Below are 16,740 nucleotides of genomic sequence, written 5' to 3' on the forward strand. Positions count from 1 at the left end.
TCCTCCCCCCGTCCCCCCCTAGGCGACTACTGCAACCTCCCCCTCTACATGAAGACCGACCCGTTCTTCCGGAAGCAGTCGGAGCCGCAGCAGCAGCACGAGCCGTGTCCCATGGTGCCTCCCCGCGAGGCCCGTCAGAGAGCCTACCACACCCAGGGCAGCCGCAACCCCGCCCTGCAGGACCCCGCCAAGCAGCAGCAGCAGCAGGCCCTGACGCTGGGGCCTCACAGCCTGGCCAGCCTCACCTCCTCTGGGGCCTCCGGCGGTGTTGGTGGAGGAGGGGCAGGAGGAGGAGGAGGGGGTTCCAGCGCCGCCACCTCCTCCTCCACCCTCCCCCAGAGGACTCTCACCATGCCAGGATCCGTCTCCTCCTCCTCCACCTCCGCCTCCGCCCAGAGCGCGGCCAACGCCGCGGCCGCCAGCACAGCAGCAGCAGCGGCGGCCTCCGCCACCTCGGCGCCGGGGGGCGACGGCTCCAGAGACTCTCTGCTGGAGAGCAGCGCGTCGGGCCTGGGCAGACTGCAGAAGCAGCAGGGGGGGGCGGCGGGGGGGGCGTACTCCAAGTCCTACACGCTGGTGTAGCCGCGCCTGTTTCAGGGGCCTTTCCAGGAGGGGGGGGGGGGTTAGGGACCCACGTACAGTATACACGCGTTAGTCGACCTGAGGGCCGCCTCGCACCCGTCTGTCGTCTGTGGCTATAGGGACGTTCTGAAGGAAAGGGGCTGGATTTGGGTCTTTACAGCACAGGGTTTTCGTCTTTCGTCTGCCTGTTTTGAGTTCGTTTCTTGTTGTTCTCTCTCTCTCTCTCTCTCTCTCTCTCTCTCTCTCTCTCTCTCTCTCACTGTTAGGACGCCCACAGAAGATGTTTCAATGTTTTAGGCCGTCCGAAGTGTTTATTCAGTGCTCACCCAACATCACATCGCCACGGAAACAACCCTGGTGTCTGTTATCTGTGGTGTCTAACCCTGGTGTCTGGCTGTCTGTACGGACTCTTGATAGTCATCCTGGTGAGGACTCCTACAAACAGGTGCGAGATGGGTCTCAAAGCCACGTGTGTAGTCTTGGCTGGGGGGGGGGGGGGGGGGGGGATTTATTTCATGCAATTGATAATGGCACAATATAGTGTCGACTGACTCTTTTTTTTATAAACCGAAACAGAAAGAGGGTTGGGGGATGGGGGGGTGGGGGGGGGGGAGAGGCGTGTCTGAAATCGTCTTTGAATGGAAAGATGGTGAATCTTATTCGACCGTGTTCTTTTTTTGTTTTTCATGCGTGTTTTTCTCTGTTTTTTGGAAAATGAACTCCTGTGCACAAAAAAAAAAGGATAGAATGGAACCTTTTCACCAGCCTGCGTGTGGATGCATATGTGTAGATATATATGTCAACATGTGGCGGGCACATAACTGCGTTGGACCTTTTTAAACCGATCTGTATGCTGACTCCTAGGGCGGGCGTCTGGGCGTGTGTTTCAAAAAACCTGTCCGTTTCTTATTACGTGGGACAGCGGCTTTCCGAGGAAGATGACATCATTATGACGTCACACGTTGCTCCTCCCCGACTCTGCAAATGTCCGATTTTTGCCGGTGTGATTGACAGCGTCATCACCTAGGAGATGCCCATGAAGATGGGTTGAGAGGATGTTGAGGTTTAAAGTAGAGAGAGGGATAGGGGGGGGGCATAAGACCCCCCTCCTCCTACAGTCTCTCTCCTTCCCCCCCCCCCCTCATTTTGTCGTTCATTTGTGCTCAGTGCCACGCCCCCATCGCTTCATATGACCCCTCTGTCTACCGTAACCCCACAACCCCAACCCCCACCTCCCCATCCCACCCATCACCCCCCAACCCCCACCTCCCCATCCCATCCATACAGTCTCACTGAGACATCCTAGTAACCTGCTAGGAAACCTACACACACACACACACACACACACACACACACACGCACACGCACACGCACACGCTCTTAGACATGTGTGACAGCAGCTGGTGAAAGCGGGAACAAGTCGGCAACCAATCAAAATGTTCTGACTTTTATTCTGAAAAATGTCATACTTTCAGCCGCTGCTGTCACATTTGACACATAGTTGAGAAGACGCCAGACTGACAGAGATGCTATACTACAGATGGACTGACTGACAGAAGGACAGATCTACTGATACTGTAAAAGAGAAAACTGTAAAACTCGAGGCCTCTCATTTCGGTCCAAGCGTAGGTGTTATCGGCAATTTGTGTTGCCGGGGGTAACTGGTGAAAATACCACCTCATCTGTGCCTCAGGTGGAGGTGGGTATTATTAGCGGTAATAGTCAAACGTATTTTAGAAGAGTGACGATGAGCAGATCAAGTGCCATCAAGTGCTGGCCTTGAAAACAGTGCTCATAGTGACAGGGTCTGGTGACAAAGTCCTCAACGATGTGTCATGTTGAAATACGCTGAATAGTGAATAGTTGAAGAAGTGAATAGTTGAAGAAGATATGCTTCTTTGAATGTCGTTACACCTCAAACAGAGAATGGGAGAAACTCGCTCTGAATCGAAACACACGCAAAACAGCTGCTATGAACATCTAACTGCACGACACATAATTAGAGGATCACACAGTCCTTGCTTTTGAACACAGACTTTTCTTATTATCCGTCATTTGCGCGACTTGAGAATGGCCGACATGCGAACCTTTCACCAGACCGTGTCACATATGTCAGAACCCCCTGCATACCACCAGTGCCAGCACCCCTTGCCAGCACCCAAGTTTGTGCTAAGACTGTTTTGATGCCGTTAAGATATTCGGTTGTTAAGTCGTGACGTATCGACCAGGCGATAATGCTGTTTCCGGGTCCAACGTTGGCCGAGGCACTCTCTTCGAAATGCCGCAGTGCTGTGTCCCTTGTTGGATGAATAGATCCGAGTCTAAAAAAACGATTGAACTGTCATTCTACCGCTTTAGTACACTGGTACTCTGGTGCGGGGATTTTTTTATTTGGACCCGGAAATTGCTAAACGTCACGTGTGACGTCAGACTTAACAACCGAATAGCCCATTGACGGGAACACAGAGAAACAGAAGATGATGCAGAGGAACACTGGTAGTGGATGCTGAGTGAGATGGACAGGTCACATGACAGGACACAGTTGGTCCTGAGTGGAGGAGAGCGATGGCAGATGAACGTGAGTTAGTCTGATCTCAAGAATAAAGATGTGTTTTAAGTCCCCCCCCCCACCACCAGACCCACCCCACCCCACGGAAATGTATTTAAGCTTTACGTACAATATCAGTCAACACTCCTGTTCCTTTGCTTTATTCTTATGCCCAAAGCTTAGCCCCATGACAAAGAACTCTCCAAAAAGATATGACATCAGGGCTCTCGCAATATAAAAAAAGATAAAAAATATATTATGTTTGTCGTCAGAAAGTATGTACATATATATTTCTAAACTAAATATATAGCAAATCTATGAATATAGAACAAAGCAGAGAGAAATATAAAGCCGCTCGAATTGAAAATATATCGAACTGATAACGAGACAATCGCTCAGTGTAGACGGAGACGCCGCAGAAAGGGAAGAAGAGAGGAGGAGGAGGGACGGAGAACAAGTTAAACGGGTAGCTCAACCAAGAAAGAGAGATCTGAGAGAGAGTAGCGAAAGGGATGGAAAGGAATGAAAGAAGAGTTCAGGGGATAGGAACCTTGCTGCAAGGCGCCCCTTGTGAGTTTCCCCCTGGCTGTGACAGTTACAGCCCAACTTAACTTTATTGACACCAAACAAGCTGTTCACAATACAAACCACAAACTGGCACTTCACCACAAGGGTCCGTCCAGGGCTAGGGCAGGGCTAGTAGGGCTAACAACAAAAACAATTACAGATGATATCACATAAGTAATTTTCTTAGGTCTTTCTTCTTGTCTTTTTGACTACAACACAGAAAATCGCAGTTTTCACATGTAGACGCTAGGTATGGGGCTGGCGATAGTGAATATGAGGTTCAAAAGTGGTGAAGTGCCCCTTGAAGTTAAGTTAGCACTGTCAACAAACAAGGTGCAGCAGCACTTCAGTCAGTGAGACGAACAGCCAGAATGGTAACTGAGACCAGTAGCTGTGGTCAGTGTGATTATCGTGGTTAACTGTGGTTGATGTTGATTTAGTAAGGCTGATGTGGTCGACTGCAGTCAGGAAAGATACTACGGTATAGGTGTGGTCGTTGTGGTGACAGTGGTTTTAAGTGTTTTGTCCAGTGGCTTTACTGCAGTCAGTGTGACCTTTGAAAGAAATTGCCACAGTGGAGAGAGATTTCACTGATGAGGTGATACATAGAGAGTTTTCAGGGACCCTTCTGCCATTCTTCAGCACTTGCTCTGGATGGTGACCGTATCGTAGCAGCCCCTGTACTGGGGGTCAGTCATCTAGCTAGCTAGCCAGTTAGCGAACGCCCTATTCTCCTTGTTCATCTGAAAAAAGGGAGTCTATGGCACATGGGGATTCAGGTAACGGTGTACTGTCCTGCCACAGAGACGACCCCATGATCTTATTGTGTACATCACCAACATATCTAAGGCTGAATAGGACCCCACACGTCTTCAGGTGCTGTGAGAGAGAGAGAGAGAGAGAGAGAGAGAGAGAGAGATAGAGAGAGAGATAAAGAGAGAGAGAGAGAAATAGAGAGAGAGAGATAGAGAGAAACAAGAGTATAAGTAAGTCTATGTAAAGTGTTGTATTGTACCTTCCAAAGGTGTGTTCACAAACTCCAATGCCGTCTCATCGTCTCATGACCGAACTTAGTGAAGACAGCACACAAGTACCTCTGTGTCTTGTCTGTGTTGTCACAGGACCTGCACAGGACTCCAACATCCATACAACATCCATATAACTGTTATCACTGTTCATAACGGATCACTCTCATGCTCCTGCTTTCAGACAACGAACATGCGAGTATCTAAAGTGAAATGAATCTTTCATTTCGGTTGTTATGGTTATGATTCCGTATTATTTACTCTTTCACTCCCTTGGTTTATGCAATTCTTTTGGATTCGTTGTTTTCAGAAACACAGTAGTGTCAAGAGAAGGGGGGGCAGACCTGTTTAGCCAATCAAAATCAGGGACTCCCTAGCTCCAACCTATCACAGGAGAAGCTGTGTGCATATTGGGCGGAGTCAGGAATCAAACTCCCACCATGCTCCCCACCCCTCTTTGCCCCATCTATTTGACCAATCCGACTGCACCCCTGCCCCCAATTCACTGTACTACTGTACTACTGCCCTATCCAGGATCATTTCTACCCCACAATTATTGAAGACTCTTGTACATAGGAAAGTGTTTTGTATAAATAAGTACTATTTTCGACATCTCCAGAAGGAACCAGGGCACAATGTAAACTTCATTTAAAGTTTTAACTTGAGACAGGAGAGGATGAAAATAAAACTATAGAAAACTATATAAGAACACTGCTTTAACGACTTTAACCACTTCATTTTTTAACTAAGCCAGAGTGGACCATGTATGGGGTTCAGTACGGTGGCCCAGAGGTGCCAAGACTGTTTTTCTTTAGAGTTAACAGAATTAATCTTCTTTTCACACGTGTATTTTTAAGGAATTCAATTCCTACAATGTGCTCACTTGTTTTCAAAAAGAGAGCAAAAAAATATAAAACTGAATGTCTGAAAAGAAGATAGTGGCCATGTCCGAGAGTTACATACAGACAGAAATGTAGTATACTCAAAATGCCAAGTTGGCATACTAGATTTCCAATGCCCCTTTCCATGTAGTATGAATTCACTGCACACTATTCAGGTCTTTTCTGATTTTGGTCCCAATTAAATAGAGTAGGCAAGGGAGGCAGTAGCTAAATTTAACCAATTACCATGAACTACATAGTTGAGCTACAGAATGAATGATGTGTAGTATGTTGAAATGTGTCGCATACTGAATACATCTTACTAAACAGTACGCTCTAAATAATATGTAGTATGGTTATTATGCAGTATGTACGAGTTAAGTCATCGGTAGGCAGTATGAACTTTCGGACATACTCATTGTTTGCTCTATGTGAAGTCTTGCCCCTCTGGGCCACCGTAGTACACAGTTGGTTCCTCTTTTTCAAAATGTTTTTTGTAGAATTCTCTTTTTTTATTTTGCCACAGATTGCTTTATTTTGATTTTGTGATTTTTTTTTATTATGTTTTTTGGGGGGAGTTTCTAACAAAAAGGCATTGCATGCTCTGAATATGTTGCTGGTTATAAAAGGGAAATGGAGAGAAAATGTATTAAACTATATGAAAAAAAGCGAGGGGGGGTTGTTAAATGCAGAGGGAGTCCCTACACTTTTATGGAAAAGTTGCTTAAATTTGCAAATGCTTGTGTTTAACTCTACAGGTTTTTTTTTTCTATGAAAACAAACAAAAACAGAAAAAAGAGTACTACAACACATTGTGCAATAAAGCTATCTTTCTATGAGTCACGAGTCTCCTTATTATTGAATAATTGGGGGCGGCTGTGGCGCAGGAGGTAGAGCCGGCGTCTAATGATCGCAAGGTTGGCAGATCAGCGGTTCGAACCCTGGCTGGCCACATGTCGAAGTGTCCTTGGGCAAGACACTGAACTCCCAAATTGCTCCCAATGAGCGGGCAGGCGCCTTGTATGGTAACTTGCCGCCATTGGTGTGTGAATGGGTGAATGAGTGGCCGTTGTAAATTGCTTTGGAATAAGGCGCTATATAAGTCAGTCCATTTACACAAGCCTCAGACAATTCGGGAGGATCAAACTAGTATGTCAAATGTGAACTACAATGAACAATTCTGGGTTTTTTCAGTAACACTTTACCCTACATAACATACTCAATTATACAGGTACTATAACTCGTTAATTGAGTCCATCTGAGTGCAAGGATAATAGCAGATTTCGGGAGGAAAATCTTTGTAGGGTCCCTGATTTGAATAGGAATCAATTACACACTGAGTGTCCATAGACTTTGTATTTATAATGTTGTAGTAAAAGGTTCAACGTTGTTACCACAAAGGGTAGAATTAAGCAATATCACACGAGAGGGAGTGCTGTTATACTGAATATCAGCACGGCTGTGATTGGGTCGTAGGTACGAGGCCGCAGGCCGAGTACCGAAAACGATCCCAGACGTGCTGATATTCAGTATAACAGCACGACGATACAACAGTTCTACAGCGCCATTTATTAGTTAACAGTAATAAGCGACAACAGATTATGATTTGTTTGTTTATGTAATCATTTATTTTGGCTCCGCCAACAAAAAATTGTTCTGCAACTGAACTTCAACTGTACTGTTGCCTAGTAACCCAAACACAAACATCCGCAGGCTAGCTACTTTGTATTAAAGGTCATTTAATAGAACACCTGTGCGGCGGAGTGATACATAGTTAAAAGTCCCAGTGCTGTTATACTGTATAAATGCCTCTTGTCCAATCAAATCACTTGGTCGGAACTAACTGTTAATAATACACTAGTATAATACACTAATAACACATTGGTATGCTTTAAATGTTGCCCTTTTTTCCATGTGTAATGCATACTGTATGTTCACTGGTTGGAAATCTCACCAGTGCTTCCTTATGGGAACACTGATTTGGCACCAGAAACTCAGAAACACTTTTAGTATTCAGACACAGGAGGGCAGCGTGACACAATGACAACCAGTCCAAGTTTACTGAAGTTAGTCTGGTATATGTGTACTTTGTTTAATGTGGCAATGACAATCCATCTATTTCAACATTGTATAATAATACATATTGCAATACTCCCAACACACACTCACACTCTGACACACACACACATACACACATACTTGCGCTTTCACAATCATCTTCACAGCTGCAATAATAATAATACATAGGAATACGGAACAGTAACACAGTCAGTTAGATAAGTCAGTTAGATTAAAGTATAAAATGTTTGATGCCGATATGCGTTTAACATTTGTTGTCAGTTGATCTCTAGGCTAGTCATCACATAGTACATGATGGAATGCAAGTTGGATAAATGTTTTGTTCTATTCTCTGTGAGGGGGATGTCTGTCTGTGTTCGTGTGTGTGTGTGTGTGTGTGTGTGTCTGTGTGTCTGTGTGTTGTCTGTCTTGTCTGTCCGTTCTCTGCCTGTGTATATCTCCCCCCCCCCCCCCCCCCCCCCCATCTATGCTTATATCTATCCGTCCATCTCTTCACCCCCCCATCCTCCCCTGAGCCCTGTGGACCCTCTCCTCTACTTGCACTCCTTTCGTTTCTTCTGCTGGTACTTCCTGTATTGGCTTTGGATGGTGCTGGCCGCCTGGTCGACGGAGCAGGGGCTAAGCGGCCCGGTACACTGGCCGTTAGCGGCGCTGGAGTCTGGGCAGGTCAGGAGACAGGGGATCGCCAGAGTGGCGGTGGCCACATTGGAGAATACATCTGTAAGGAATGATTGGAAGTTCAAGCACATAATAGGTTAGTCAGTCTTTGAGCAATGGCGCCCTCTGTCTGGTTCCCTGTGAACTGAATCATTGGAGATGTTCTGTTGGGTTTCCATTTGTCCTGGTGTGTGTTGTTACTTACTCTTTTTGAACACGCCCAGGCTGTTCCTCCGGCCGTCGAACTGTAGAGCACCGAAGAAGAAGAAGAAGAAGAAGACATGGAATCACTGACTTTGGATGGGGTCTTTTTGGTTCTCCTTTACACATGCAAGCTCACACACACACACACACACACACACACACACACACACACACGCAGACACACACACACACACACACACACACACACAGACACAGACACAGACACACACGCATACACACACACACACAGACACAGACACACACACACACACACACACACACACACACACACACACACAGATAGAGGAAGAGATATATTTCAGGTATGCATAGCTCTCATCAGTGGTGGCATGTGATGTCTTGCATGGAATAGCTCTGACAAGTCATTCTTAGAATGCCACCATACCTGTCGACCCTGACACACAGACACACACAGACACACAGTGACACACAGTGACACACAGACACACAGACACACAGACACACACAGACACACAGTGACATTAGGATGTGTCTCGCTCTTTGGGGGGGGTGTAAGAGAGTGAAATTCTTAGGCTTCGGTTCCTGACATTGCATTGCGGCACAAGACATAAGGCAACAGGCATAATACAAGATAAAAAAGTGACAGTAGTACAAGACATAAGTGACAAGACATAATAAGCTTAATACAAGATAAAGGTGAGAGTCACGTGACCACTCGTTGACGATGCACACGTAGTCTTCTTGTCCGCTCAATTTGCCACTTAATTGCACTAATACTTTACAATTTATCGAATAATATATTAGAAACAGCAATGACCACATCACTTGCTATGGGAAGTCGCAAAAGAGAGGTTGAAAACTCTCCAACTAAGAAGAAATGTAAAGATACATCCATCTCAAAAGAAGACCTCGACGCCGCCATTGCTGACGGTATCAGGCTAGCGCTGCAAGAACAGCAATCCATCCTGAACACAGCTATTACTTCGGCCATCAAAGATGCTGTGGATTCCATCCTAACCCCTCAGCTTTGCTCAATCAAAATCGACATCGAAAAGACCAACGAGTTTATCCGAGGTATGAAAACGGATATCGAGCACCAAGCTAAGCTAGCCCAAAAGACCCAGAGCCGCATCGACTCTGTTCAGATGGCTGTGCGCGAGGACAGACATAGCATTGCTGAACTCCGAAAGCAGGTGGAACAACTCACAGAGAAAACAGCTGACATGGAAGATAGGGCTCGGCGAAATAATCTACGTCTGGTAGGCTTACCAGAGTCGTTGGAGGGCTCGGATGCTGCAGGTTACCTCAAAGCCAACCTGGCGAAGTGGATTCCCTCCTTGGCTGGCCGAGTCATCGAGATTGACCGTGCTCACCGCATATATAACGGCCGCGAGCAAAACAGCAATCGCCCCCGTACCCTCATCTTCCGTCTACTGAGATGGCAGGACAGGACCACCATCCTAAAGGAAGCTAGGAAGATATATCCAGTGAAGCAAGACAAATCCACCCTCCTGTTCTTCCCAGACTACAGTGCCCCAACTACAACCAAGAGGAAGGGGTTCAACACGGTTATCAAGGATGCGCATGCCATGGGTCTGCAGCCTTTCCTAATCTACCCCGCTATTCTCAAAATGGAGCACGATGGCAATAAGATGTCCTTCGACTGTCCGTCCAGAGCAGAGGACTTCATCCGATCCTTGAAGTCACCACTTCAGCCACACCAATCCGAATCCTACGCCGGTGCTGTGCGGCGCGACCCAACAACGAAGCTGTCTACAGGACCCGTGCGACCCACACCTGCCAGGCGGCCCGGCCGAGAGGACTCTACCGCTGTCAATGATCCGGTGATCGAGGATGGTGACGGGATGGAACTGACCACCTAATCAGCCACGACATTGCCATGGGGACTGCTTTAGATTTCAACGATAGAAATGACTATTTTACTTTATTTTCCCCCAGGATATGCAATTGCTTATGGATGTTTACTTTGACTAACGCTGGGTCTAACGAGGTATGGTTGTTATGTTCCCCTATCTCAAACTATCATTTTTCACCATTATGATGGCCTGCTGATATCCCGTTATTTTCATTATTTAATGCCATGTCTAGGCTACCTTTTTTTGAGGGGATGATATGATTCTTTAAGTTCGATAAAGACTCATTGTTATAACTAGCAGGTGGTGTATTGAGCCGATTTGTGGGCTACAGCGTTGCAATAGACTGAGTCACGTCTCAGAGAATGTTTATGTTTTGGCAAGCCTGTAGGTTACCTTCGCGGTTTGCTAACTTTTTTGTACATTGTATTTTTCTCTTCATTTGTTTTTCTCCCTCCCCCTCCCAACGGACAAGTCGCGTAACGGATTGGACTTTTACTGTACTGATAGAAATACTAAGTAGTCATGACCAGAACTTTCATTTCATTCAGATATTCTGTATTTGCTCATTAGAATCCCATGGCGTCTGACCTAACTTTTATGTGCTGGAATGTGAACGGGCTTAACTCGGCTATAAAGAGAACGCGGATTCTAGAATTCCTCCACCGTAAGAAAGTCTCCATAGCTCTAATACAGGAATCACATCTTAAGGAATGTGACGTTACACGTTTTCAGAACAAACATTATAAAGTTATTGCGCACTCTTGCGCTCAAAATAAGACCCGGGGTGTGCTCGTCTTGGTTGACAGGAGGTTGCATTTGACTCTTGATCAGATAAGAAATGACAAACAGGGCCGATTTGTTTACATAAAGACGAGAATAAACCAGGTTAAATTGATGCTAGCCTCCATTTATGCCCCTAATGAAGTCGACGCAGAGTTTCTACCAGATATCAGTAACACATTGTTAGAAAACTCTGCAGGCTATCATTTAATAGTAGGTGGTGACTTCAATTCTGTCCTCGATCCCTCATTAGACAGGTCCTCTCCAGTTAATGTAAGCTCACAATCAACTGCACTTCTAAATTCATTTATAACGGATTTAAACGTTGTTGATGTGTGGAGAATTCAGAATAATAAGGCCAGAAATTATACATTTTATTCTAACAGACATAAATCTTTTTCCAGAATTGATTTCATTTTTGTAAGCCCATCCCTCATTCCCTCCATGTCCCCAATTGATATTCTGCCAATACTGTTGTCTGATCACTCACCTGTGTCATGCAAGATTCAGCTCTCTGCTAATACTGACAAGGCCACTAGGTGGCGGTTTAACACCACTTTGTTGACAAACCCTGACTTTTCGATCTTTCTTAAAGCTGAACTTGAAGTATTTCTTGCTATAAACACAGCACAGTGTGACAATCCTCAAATTTTGTGGGAAACAACCAAATGTTTTCTCAGGGGCCTTTGTATTTCGTTCTCCTCCACTCTCTCTAAAGCACGTAACAAGCGTTTTAATGAGCTAGAGAAGGAAATAAAAACAGTAGAACATTTACAAAAACAAAATTTTACAGAAGATCAAGCCACACGGCTCGCTTGTCTCAAAGGAGAATATAATGCTATATCTCTCTCAAAGGCTGAATTTATCTTTCATAGAACGAGACAGAGATATTATTTTGATGCTGAAAGGCCCAGCCGCTTATTGGCACTGAGACTGAAGGAGAATGAAAGCAAAGCCTCTATAAATGCTATTAGAGACTCTGCGGGCACTGTTCATACTGCTCCCCAAGCTGTGAATAGTATATTTCAAACATTTTACTCCAACCTGTACCAATCTGACATAGATTATGATACATCTCGCTGCAAGGCGTTCCTTCATGGCCTCAATTTACCTAAGATATCACAGACTGAAAGGGAAGTTCTTGACTGCCCTCTTGACTTAAAGGAGCTACACAATGCCCTTCAATCTCTACAGAAAGGAAAATCGCCGGGCTTAGATGGTCTTCCACCAGAACTGTATTTAGTACTTTGGGAGTTGATAGGTCCTCTTATTATGGACTCCTTTAATGATGCTATATCTAGAGGTGATTTTCACAGAGATCAAAAAGTTGCCCTTATCTCTCTTTTGTTAAAAAAGGGGAGAGACTCTTTGGAGTGCTCTAGCTACAGGCCTATCTCCCTGATCTCGTGTGACCAGAAACTGTATGCTAAGGTTTTGGCTATACGATTGGAGGCTGTAACAGACGCCTTGATCAGTGAAGACCAGACAGGGTTCATGAAGGGACGCCTTGCATCTGACAATATGCGCAGACTGCTTCATATCATCAATTTAACCGATAGCTCTCCCAGCCCCTGTGCAGTATTCTCGCTTGACGCTGAGAAGGCTTTCGATCGGCTTGAATGGAACTACATGTGGGCTGTTTTAGACCATCTTGGCTTTGGGGTTAATTTCATTGCTATGATTAAGACTTTGTATAATGCACCAACCGCTTCTGTTCTCACAGGTAATGTTATTTCCCCTCCAATCCAACTGGAGCGCTCAGCGAGGCAGGGCTGCCCATTGTCACCATTCTTGTTCTGTCTCTCTCTTGAGCCCTTAGCCCAGGCCATCAGACAGAGTACTTGCATTTCCCCCATTTCAATTCTAGATCATAGCCACCACATCTCATTATATGCTGATGACATTCTATTATTTCTAGATAATATTGATACTTCTGCCCCCCATGTGTTAGAAATGTTTGAAGATTTCGGTAGATTGTCAGGCTATAAGATTAACTGGACGAAGTCAATTCTAATGCCCCTTAGTCCTTCAGCAAGAACCTCCTGTCTCCCTAGACATATCCCAGTGAAAGATAAATTTACCTACCTTGGCATCACTATATACCCAACCATACCACGGATAATTAAAGACAACTTTGATGTAACCTTGAACAAAATCAAAACGGACATTCAAAGATGGGATAGCCTCAAAATATCTCTTCAGGGCAGAGCCACGATAATCAAGATGAATGTTTTGCCAAGGATCAACTTCCTGTTTTCCATGTTACCATTACCCCCACCACCCAAATACTTTGATGATATTAATTCGTTGGTCTCAAGGTTCATATGGGCTGGCAAACGCTCGAGAATCCGTCTTACAACTTTGCAACAACCCAAATTGTCGGGTGGGATGGCAATTCCAGATTTTAAGATGTATTATTTAGCTTTCCAGACTCAAGCCTTACGCACCTGGGTGAATCCAAATTCAAAAGTACCTTGGAGGTCAATAGAGGCAGGCCTGGTCAGTCCAGTCAGATTAGAGGACTTACTTTTCTCAGGCACTGGACGTAGGACTCTCAGTCATAGATTTGGTTGCATTATAGATAACGCCCTTAAGGTGTGGAAAGCGTCTGAGAAAATCATGGGAGGTTCCTTGCGATTCTGTTCCTCCACTCCTCTATGGAATAACCAAAACTTAATGTCGGGTAACCGACCATTCACCCAGCAAACATGGAGCTCTCGGGGTGTAAATACTCTCAGAGACCTGTATGACAATGATGGCCTAGTTTCATTCCAGCACCTCCAAACTAAGTTTGTCCTTCCAGCGTCATCATATTTTGTCTATCTACAGCTGAGGTCCTCACTCAAGGCCTATGGAGTGCCTTGGCGCTCCCCACTTCCAACTCACCCCATGATAGCCTGGATTGAACATACCCCAACCTCTCGTGGCTGTGTATCCAGAATATATCGCAATCTAATGGACGCAATTAAAAAACCACTTGCGGTTGAGGCTTTATGGAGCCGAGAGCTTGGTGAATTGGATTTCCACCCAAACTGGGACACAATATGGTCTAATCTCAATTCAACCTCCAAAAATTTAGCTCATCAGTTAATTCATTTTAAAGTCATCCACAGGGCCTATGCTACACCATATAGAAGATACTTAATGAAACTACAACCCAACTACTACTGTCAATTCTGCCCTACCCCCACACCGGGTTCATTTCTCCATATGTTCTGGGAGTGTCCAGTCGTGGCCAACTTTTGGAACCATGTCAATTCTGTAATGTCCAAGTTATTTAAGATTGACTATGTTCCTAATCCATGTTTATGTTTGCTCAATGATGACTCTGATTTCGATTTAAGTATTACGCAAAAGAAAATGCTATTTGCTGGTTTCACCTCTGCAAAAAAAACTATTCTTCAACATTGGATAACACCTGATTTCAGTATGAACACTTTTTGGTTTTACTCTTTACAGAGGATTGTGAATCTTGAGTGCACAACGGCCAGATTGAACAAAGCAAGGCCCAGTACAGTTGATGCATGGAAGGCTTATTCATTGAACTTGACTAACTTGACTGCTCTATGATTTGATTTTCCACTTACCCCAATCCGGATTGTGTTGTATTTCTACTATTTGGCTGTGACTTGTCTGCTACACTACCCCTTTTCTTTTTTGTTTTCTTTATTTTTTCCCTCCCTTCCTTTCTTGTTCTGTATTGTCATTGTTATGTGTTGATAAAAGCAATAAAAAATCTTGATCACAAAAAAAAAAATACAAGATAAAGGTGACAATAGTATAATAAAAATAAATAAAAGTTAAATAGAAGAAAGTATAGGGGCCTAATTAAGGTAGTGCTGTACATTTCGACCAAGGTGTGCTAGAAACATCAAATGTCAACAAACTTCTAATTAAGTACGCATCTCAACACAATATAATAATAATAATAATAATAATAATAATAATAATAATAATAATAATACATTAGACTTACATAGAGCTTTTCTAGACACTCAAAGACGCTTTACAAACTGAAAAGATCGAGTAGTAATAATACAAATAAAAACAAACAAGAAATAAATAAAAGAAAGTATCGGGGCCTAATGAAGGTAGTGCTGGGGACACATGGGAAGGGGAGGGGGAGAGGGTTAACTGGTGAAGGCGAGCTTGAAGAAGATTTCATCCGATATTGGTAAACAGACCTCTGCAGAGTTGAACTCTGTACAGCCTTAGCTCATTAGATCAAGTTGTCTCAACATATGTTCCTGAAACACACCGGAAGGCTTGGGTGATCTGTAGCAGCTGCACTGTCCCTTCCTCAGGCAGGGTAAGTTTAGCCCTCTGAGGGCAAATCCCCTTAATGAGGATTACAGGTCCTACTGGTGGAGGAAGAGGGCTCGTCCTGCCTGCTAGAGGTCTGCAAGGTAGGAGGGTTGCCAGATTGTTGATGGCTTTGTAAGTGGTGAGTAGGATTTTGAATTGGATCCTGTATTTTGACCGGGAGCCAGTGTAGGTTTTGGAGGACAGGGGTGAGTGGAGGTGAGCAGACGGGCAGCAGAGTTCTGGACGTATTGGAATGAAATCTCGCTAAGCATTTACCCCCCGGTCCAAGCCCTACACGGGTCAGAAGCCTATTTCCACACTGTGATGACACATGTCGCTCGCTCGCACACACACACACACACACACACACACACACACACACACAGACTCTCTCGCTCGCTCGCTCACACACTGTGCACATACACACAAACGAAACGCTACAATGTAGCGGCTAAAAATGCACAATACAATAACGGAGAATTCCGCTCTCAATGGAGAATGAATTGTTGTGCCTCCTAATCTGACACGCCCCCGTGAGCCTCGTTCTGGCGCCCCCTCCCGGCCGGATTGAGTGGGCCGGATCTCTGGCTCTGTTTGCAGCAGGTGTGGGCTATTACGTTTCAGCCCAGCTGTCCCAATCACCACCTGGACAGCCGCCTACTTAACCCTGCTACAGACGGAGATCCAACGCTTGGACATAACTTTCTGTATGGACCCCCTCTGACTACTCTCATCTGGATTTCCCTCCCTGGCTCGACCCCTGGACTCCCCTCTGGACTACTCTCTCATGGATCACTCTCCCTGGCCCGAAAAGGATCTCGGACTTTGCTCACTAGGGTAGTATCGCAGCACATAATACAACACCCCTGACCTCATACACGCACACACACATAGTATAATTACACACCCCATAACTATCGCCTATATCACACCTTATGTTTGTTTTTCCACTAGTTAGTGTAGGGCCTATTTCTTTGTTTATATCATCCATAATAAATCATTATAAATTCTCCTGGCCTCTGTCTCTGTTTCTCTGGGGTTCCACCACATTTGGCTTTTCCAGTTTCAAGGTGTGCATAACATGAATCAGGCAAAACAGGAACGAACTCGGGTTGAAAATGTAATTAACTAATAGGCTTACATCCCTGCCTTGGATATGGACTGAGTATCAAAACTAAGATAAGAAATCTTCTCTCTCGCTAAATAGTCAATAATTACAATAAGCCCGCAAACTGAAACATATGTCACTCAAG

The 16,740-nt window shown here is 44.9% G+C and overlaps 1 pseudogene across 1 annotated transcript in view; it reads left to right on the plus strand.

Annotated features, from left to right (window-relative positions):
- LOC308169836 (cell adhesion molecule DSCAML1-like) overlaps positions 1-582 on the plus strand; it is a 76,472-nt pseudogene extending 75,890 nt beyond the window's left edge. The window contains exon 21 of the transcript in view: positions 23-582. The product of the transcript in view is annotated as a cell adhesion molecule DSCAML1-like (transcript). The remainder of the gene's footprint in view (positions 1-22) is intronic.
- Positions 583-16,740: the final 16,158 nt, after the last annotated feature.

This window comes from Nansenia antarctica (assembly GCF_963989245.1).
Source record: "Nansenia antarctica genome assembly, chromosome: 14".
Classification (NCBI taxonomy): Eukaryota; Metazoa; Chordata; class Actinopteri; order Argentiniformes; family Microstomatidae; genus Nansenia; species Nansenia antarctica.